Raw genomic sequence first — 7,823 nt, forward strand, 5'->3', positions numbered from 1 at the left:
GTTGGTAGACACCATGAAAGTCAAGATGGACTCGATGAAAACCAACAATGCATGGACTCTTGTAAACCCGCCCCTTGATATGTAAACTTAATTGATCCATTAGGACACATGGTATGCAACATCCAGTTGGAACACATGGTATATAAACTTAATTAATCCATATATGGACTTAAGCAAGCTTCTAGGAGTTGGAACATCTGGTTTGACTCTACCATCAAACAGTTTGACTTTAAGTAGAATCCAGATGAACCTTGTGTTTACAGGAAGACCAGTGGGGATAAGGTTACATTCTTGGTTCATTATGTAGATGGCATTCTACTCATTGAGAATGACGTAGGAATGTGGACTATGGTGAAGGTGTGGCTTTTGTAGCAATTCTCCATGAAAGATCTTGTAGAAGTCTCCTATATCTTGTGATTTTGACTCTATAGAGATAGATCGAAGAGGATAATATGATTATCCCAATCTACTTACATTGATAAGATTGTCAAAAGATATAGTATGGAAAACTCCAAGAAAGGAAATGTTCATTTTAGGCACGGAGTCACTCTCTCCAAGGGTATGTCTCCCAAGACACCCAAAGTGATTGAGGACATGAAAGAGGCCCCCTATGCCTCAACCATAGGGAGCATCATGTATGCCATGTTGTGCACTCGGCCTGACATTGCTCAGGCCATGAGTGTGGTAAGTAGATTTCAGTCTAACCCAGGTCAAGAGCACTGGACATCTATGAAACATATACTAAAATACCTTCGAAGGACAAAAGAGTTTTGTTTGGTATTCGGTGGTAGTTCACTACAGTTCTGGGGGTATACAGATGCCGATTTCTAGCAGATCCAGATGATAGAAACTCTATGTCTGGTTACATCTTTATGATGGGGTTCTATGTAGTTAGTTGGAAGAGTAGCAAATAAGGATCCACCGTAGATTCCACAACTGAGGCCGAATACATTGCCACAAGTGAAGCTACCAAAGAAGTCGTTTAGATGAAGAAGTTCATTAAAGAATTAGGGGTAGTTCCATCCAACACATCACCCATTCCACTATTGTGTGACAACATTGGAGCCATTGCTCAGGCTAAGGAGCCACGAGCCCACTCGAAGTGGGCTTAAGTGGTTTAATTAAATGGGCCAATTTGGGTTTATAATCTGACTGGGATTAGCAGTTGGGTGAAATAGATCTTATCAACTTGAGAGTCTACATCCAAATACAAGATTTGGATTAGGAAAACTCATTCCTAATCAGATTAGGAAGTTGATCCTAAAAGGATTATAAATTGGGGGCAAATTCCACAGAAATAACATATTCTCTGTTGCAATCTTTTCTCTCCCTCAACTCTTGGCGCCATTTCAGATTGATCTCCACCTCTTGGAGTGATCAAGAACCGTTCTTGATATTGTTTCTTGGTGAAGAAACAATCTAAAGTCATGCTCACATCACCCTACACGATTCTTGCTGAAGAATAACTGGTTCTTGCTAAAGAACCTTTCTTGTTGATCCTGCCTCAACATTCGTTGTGTCATCTTCAGTGGAGGCGGATTTAGTTTCTTGTTTGGGCGTGAACGCCTATGTTGTGAGTTTTCTAGATTTCGTATTAGGTACTACTCTCTCCCTCTTTTGCTTTCAGATCTGGTTTTGTTTGCTTCAAGAAAGATCCTTGAAAAATGTAGTTTTTATAAAACTGGGAATTGGATTTTCGGATGAGAGAAAGAAATTTTTGAACTTTTGCCTAGCCACCCATCATGGTTCGGCCATCCATATGATGGATCTCCCATCCCTTCAGTTGTCAAGCGTTCTCTCTGTTCTGTTCATTTCCTCGAGTGATCAAGTGGTGGATCTTCTCACCAAACCACTCAGTGGAGCTCATTTTGTTTCTCTTTGGTCCTAGCCTCATGTCCTTCCTAGACATTTCACTTAGGGGGGATTGTTAGAGAGTTCGAATCAGATATGCTTCTCTCTCATAATCCCTCTCTATCCTTACCTTAACTTTACTAGTTTATGTGAGAAACAAGTTGTAGAAAATATGGATTAATTTCCCAAATTTGGATGGTATAAAAGTTTTTGCTCATATATGCTATACATTCTGCTATTTAGGTCAATAGTAAAGAAGGCTGGTCAACCAAGGAATCTTCCATGTGGAATTTGGGGGCCAAAAATATCCCTAAAGAAGGCTGGGAGCTGAGCTAGGAGCTAGAAAGCTCGGACCGAACTAGGAGGAACCATACAAGTTAACTAGAGTCCTTGGCCTAGGCACCTACTAACTAGAAGATCATGATGGGATGCCATTGTCGAAGAGTTGGAACACAAGGAATCTATGGATGTACTACTAGTAGCTAAGGGCAACACCAACTGTACATTATCCAAGAAATAAAGTCTCACTTTTTTTCATCCAATTGATAACCGTATCGCACACACTTGCCCAGCCGAACTCTAATGGTTGAGGTGCCCAAGCACACACAACACACACTCACCTAGCCAAACTCTAATGTGACTGAAGTGCCCAAAGCATCACTGCACATGCCAACTTCACATCGTGGCATCGCCAAGCCTACCTAGAACAACTAACAAACCCGACTGATCTAAAACAGTAGAGGCCCACGCAAGAATGACATCCCCGCCCAAGTGTCACGGGGGTAGTTCTACAATGGAAGAAACTCGTGCGGCGTCCAGGCCAAGGTAGGCCAAGACAAGCCTTTCTGCGCTTAGAGGCTAGGAGTTGCCCGATGGGATGGCTTGGCACCGATGTGAGGGGTCTCCTGTATGCCGATGATGACAGGCACCTGTGTGCCATGATGATAGGCAACCGCTTGGGCCAAAACACACACGTGCGCTAGAGGCAACGGAATAGCTCACTCAGCTTGGGCAAGGGGCCGGCGTAGTGAAGGGTCATGCTTGAGCCAAGCCCGCATGCCAAGCCTCCCTTGAGAATCGGTAGCGCAGTGCCGGTCCAACACTATCCCCATGAGCAAGTGTGCGCCCATGAGGAACCCTGGTAGCCATGCTAGCCGTTAACCAGGGCTGCCCCGCAAGGGGATGATGGTCTAGGAGTTCCAAGGTTAGGCACCCAAGGAGGTCGACCACCCCTCCTCAAAGAGTATGTTAAGCTTTTGGTGGTATGCTTGAAGATGACATCAGTTTTCCCAAAAATCTTACAGGCAAAAGTGATGGTCATGTCCCTAACGTAAGCCTGCCAAGCGTAGGCAAGGATAAGCCTGTGTCAAACCGTCACAGGCTCCCCACTCAATCCATTGTCAACCTCGACAATGGTCTTCACGTGAATGTGCCTCTGTGTCCCGCGCCATCCACTTCTCCACCAGTTCTAGGGCTCACCTGGTCAACCTGGGTCTTGCCTATGTTGGTGTCCATTTATGGGGACGGAACCATTTCACCATGCCGGCCTGCCTAGACTTCACCCCTCCAGAGTTGAGGTTACTCAAACCGTGCAATGGCTATGTCATTGAACTGTGAAAGAAGGGCCCTCGAAGAAATGTGTGTGGTGCTTCACGGAGGTCTGCCCCATGTATCATCTTACCTCAAGGCTCAATCGTCTTCTTGGTAGCTTTTTAGTGATGCTACCGAACACGCTAATAGTTCTACTCCTCATGTTGGCGATGACCTGGGTAACCTTTCACCATGCTGGCCTACAGACTTCACCTCGTCAATTTGGGTTACTCAAACCTAGCCATGGCTTATGCTCTCTTGGCCCTCGAAACTATGCTTCGCCTTGCCGACTCGAGCTACATCTTCACTCCAAGGGGGCCCCATTGCTGTTGCCTCAAGGAGACCTGACCGCTTCAAATGCTAGTGTGGCAACTTTACCCATGAGTTGCCGAACATGCACTTGCCTTGTGATGAGCTTCTGCTGTTGCAAGTGTTCTGCCTGAAAACTGAGCATGTCCACCTGAAACTTTGCCGGTGTAGGGCCGCCATGCTTCAATGGCTAGCGTAACCACATTCCTAACAAGGCTCACGTGTCTGCCCCCGCATGAGGACAACAACCAATGCGTCTGCACCCACAAGGGAAGTTGTTTTAGGATCATTGGAATGGGAACACGAACAATGAATGGCCTCTTGCTAGGCCAGATAATCAATCTGCTCAGACAGTGTACCCACATTCCTATCAAGGCTCACACGTCTGCCCCCACATGAGGACAACAACCAATGCGTCTGCACCCGCAAGAGAAGCTGTTTTAGTGTCATTGGAATGGGGACACGAACAATGAATGGACTCTTGCCAGGCCTGATATGAATTCTACTCGATCCTGGGTGGAAGTGCCTAGGGACTGTACTCCACAAAATGCTGCTTGTCGTAATGACCGCTTCAACTGGCTCAGGGCTAATCTGCTGAAAACCAACTGCGGCAGCAATTGGCCAACTCGCTCTAATACCAACTGTCACGGGGGTAGTTCTACAACGGAAGAAACTCGTGCGGCATCCAGGCCAAGGTAGGCCAGGACAAGCCTTTCTGTGCTTAGAGGCTAGGAGTTGCCCAATGGGATGGCTTGGCACCGATGTGAGGGGTCTCCTGTATGCCGATGATGGCAGGCACCTGTGTGCCATGATGATAGGCAACCGCTTGGGCCGAAACACACCTATGTGCTAGAGGCAACGGGATAGCTCACTTAGCTTGGGCAAGGGGCTGGCGTAGTGAAGAGTCATGCTTGAGCCAAGCCCACATGCCAAGCCTCCCTTGAGAATCAGTAGCACAGTGCCGGTCCAGCACTGTCCTCATGAGCAAGTGTGCGCCCATGAGGAACCCTGGTAGCCATGCTAGCCATTAACCAGGGCCGCCCCGCAAGGGGATGAAGGTCTAGGAGTGCCAAGGTTAGGTACCCAAGGAGGTCGACCACCCCTCCTCAAAGAGTACGTTAACCTTTTGGTGGTCTGCCTGAAGATGACATCAGTTCTCCCAAAAATCTTACAAGCGAAAATGATGGTCATGTCCCTAACGTAAGCCTGCCAAGTGTAGGCAAGGCTAAGCCTGTGTCAAACCATCACATAAGGCTCCCCGAGTCCAGGTGCCACTGAGCCTCCAAACGACATCGAGAGCTCAAAAACACCTTGGCCTACACAAAATTGAGGCCATGGAGCCCACGACCTTGACTACCTAACACCTTGGCCAAGTCCTTGGGAGTTGGTTTGCAAGGAGAACACGCAAAGTGGCTACTAAGCCACACAAGGGCGCTGGGCTCCTCATCTAACATGATCTCTAGTCTGGCGTCGTTGACCTCGTCCTTCAAAAAGACTATGGCCTCCTTCACCGCAGCACTCTCACCCTCAAGCCCATTGACTTCAGTCCCATGGCCATTGGTCTCACGGACCACAAGTGTAGTAGCCTCGAGATAAGACCCCAGCTCGGACTCACTACTCCATGAACTAAAAGAAGAGGATGAGGAGGAAGAACAAGAAGACGAGGAAGATGAAGACATCTTATAGAAAGAAATGAAGAAGACGATACCGCGGAATACCCAAAGCACTAGCTGATGACTATTTCTCACCAAACTCTAAGTAGCAGACTCTTTACAAATGACAAAGTAAAATATCTTGCCACCCCCTTTCATAAGGCTAGCCAATGGTCCAAATCGAGTCGGATCAACAACATTGGTTCAGCGCTGCTCTCCGCACATGCAAAACCTTGGGAAGAAAAATGACATGAACGTCAGACCGGTTGGTTCAACTAGTGGACCAACCATGCTCTGAACCACTCAACCCAAGAAGAAAAATTTTTAAGTTCCTCAGCCATAGAGTGTAGAGCTCTTCTACATCTAACCACAGTCGAGCATTACACTCCTCGATTTTGAAACTACAGGAGTGGTGTTTGGGATATGGTTGAGTTGGATCAGAATGCCCCATGGCAGCCTCCGCAACCTTTGTCTCTCCAGCCATGTTGGCCCTACGCATGATAGATAATCATAACCAATGAGTGTCTTGCACGGACGAAGAAGTTAATTCCATTGGGGAAGAGGAGACATCCTGAAGACCTCGGCAGGCAACCTCATCCCGACAACCCTGGAAGCCTCATCCGTTTAGAACACGGATGTCCAACTATAAGTAGGTAATCTCCGCTCAAGGTAAGGGACTTTTAAAGCATATTTTCTAAGATTGGTTTTGCACTACCTCTTTTTCTTGAACCAACATTGTTCTCTTCTGCTTGGCCCGACCACGTTCTTTACTCAACTAACTTGAGTGTTGGAGTACCTACCCGGGGAATAACTCCTCGGGCCTCTAATTGTTAGACAATTATGCCCTTAGCTCCAATCAGATTGATGCATCTTTTGACATTTATACAAGATTTCTAGCATACCTCCATCAATAATTATAGATAAGGCCAGGGCAAATTTCTAGAAATTCATCTCCTTTCTGAGTGATGCCATGACTTTGTGTGGTTATGCCCGAAAGCACATTAGTAAAGATCAACTTTGATGAACCTAGGAGAAAAGATGAGGGAAGATGAGGGCAAGTGTGCAATTAGGGTGGCTGTACCAGAATCCGTTGTTAAAAGAGTATTAAGAAGTGTAGTGACAGTTCTATTGGATGGAGATAAGACTCGCAAGAGTCCTGGATCTGTATGTTTAGTTAGGAAGTCCTTTTTGTTTTGTTTTTATTTTTGGATTAGGAATTTGTTTTTAGAAAGTTTTGGGGAGCAAGGAACTCCATCATTTGTATATAAATATCATAAGGTATCAATGAAAAGGGACACCTTTGGCTTTCGATTTTTTTTCATGGTATCAGAGTCAGGTTAAGCCTCTCAACATTGGCAACTTCAACACTGGGGATGTTGTGGAAAGCCTTCACAATATTGGAACCCTCAGTGCCATAAACAATGAGAGGACCCTTGCAAGAAATGTATCGACGGTTCCTCATCTTACCCTTTCCTGGTCGGGTCGCATGGCTATCCTTCGCCTTCATGTTATCGGGATAAGCACCGACTTGCTTGAGGATCTTGATCGCGACAGATGTCTTCTCAACGCCCTCCACGAATTCATTGATCACGAGAGGAATCTCAGCAACATTCTCAATATGATGGCCGCGTGCAAGGACAAGTGAGGGCACGACCGATGCAGCAATGGCAAAGATGACAGCAAATCTCTTCTGGCTGACATTGATCTTCCTGTGCCACCGGCGCCAGATCTTCATGGGAGAAAACATGCATCCACTATGACACATGTTTCCAAAGGCACCTTGACCGGCATAGTGAGTACCACCACCTGGAACATGGAGGATACGAGTTACAGAACGACTCAGCAGAGGTCTGATGGCTGGTGTGCCTACTGACAGTTGTTTTTTGATACGTTGGCATGAACAAAGTTGACAATGTCTAGACAGATTGACGCTTTCATGACGCCAGGGAGGGAAACGGCGATGGCCGTTTGTAGTAGGTAACGGCCGTTTTCTTTCGACCAAAACTTTGAACGGACTCTATCGGTCACCATGACTGCCAACAATGACAAGAATGGTGAGAGCTCGAGTAAGTCTGTTGGACCCTCTGGCGGACGTGGCCGAGGTACGGCAAAGGCTCACATTGCTCAGTCATCAGCGGGGCGTGAGGTGGCTGCTAATGCAATTGTGTGATGAAGACAAGACCGGACTGAACGGGCTTAATGACGAGCAATGGCAGACTCTTGTAAGCATGCTTAATGCTTACAAAACTAGGACTAATGAAAAACTCTCTGGTAAGAATTACTCCAATGAATGGATTGTTGACTTTGGGGCATTACATCACATGACAGGAAATTTAAATGTGCTCGACGACACCTATGATGTTGCACCTTGTCCTATTAGCTTACCCAACGGTGCGCACACCGAGGTTGTGAAAAAAGGAA

The 7,823-nt window shown here is 46.5% G+C and overlaps 1 pseudogene; it reads right to left on the reverse strand.

Moving 5' to 3' along the window:
* Positions 1–6,720: 6,720 nt before the first annotated feature.
* Positions 6,721–7,433, reverse strand: LOC148844010 (large ribosomal subunit protein uL4 pseudogene; annotated as a pseudogene).
* Positions 7,434–7,823: the final 390 nt, after the last annotated feature.

Source organism: Nelumbo lutea, chromosome 8, assembly GCF_056320005.1.
Source record: "Nelumbo lutea isolate HS-2025 chromosome 8, American lotus-T2T, whole genome shotgun sequence".
Taxonomy (NCBI): domain Eukaryota; kingdom Viridiplantae; phylum Streptophyta; class Magnoliopsida; order Proteales; family Nelumbonaceae; genus Nelumbo; species Nelumbo lutea.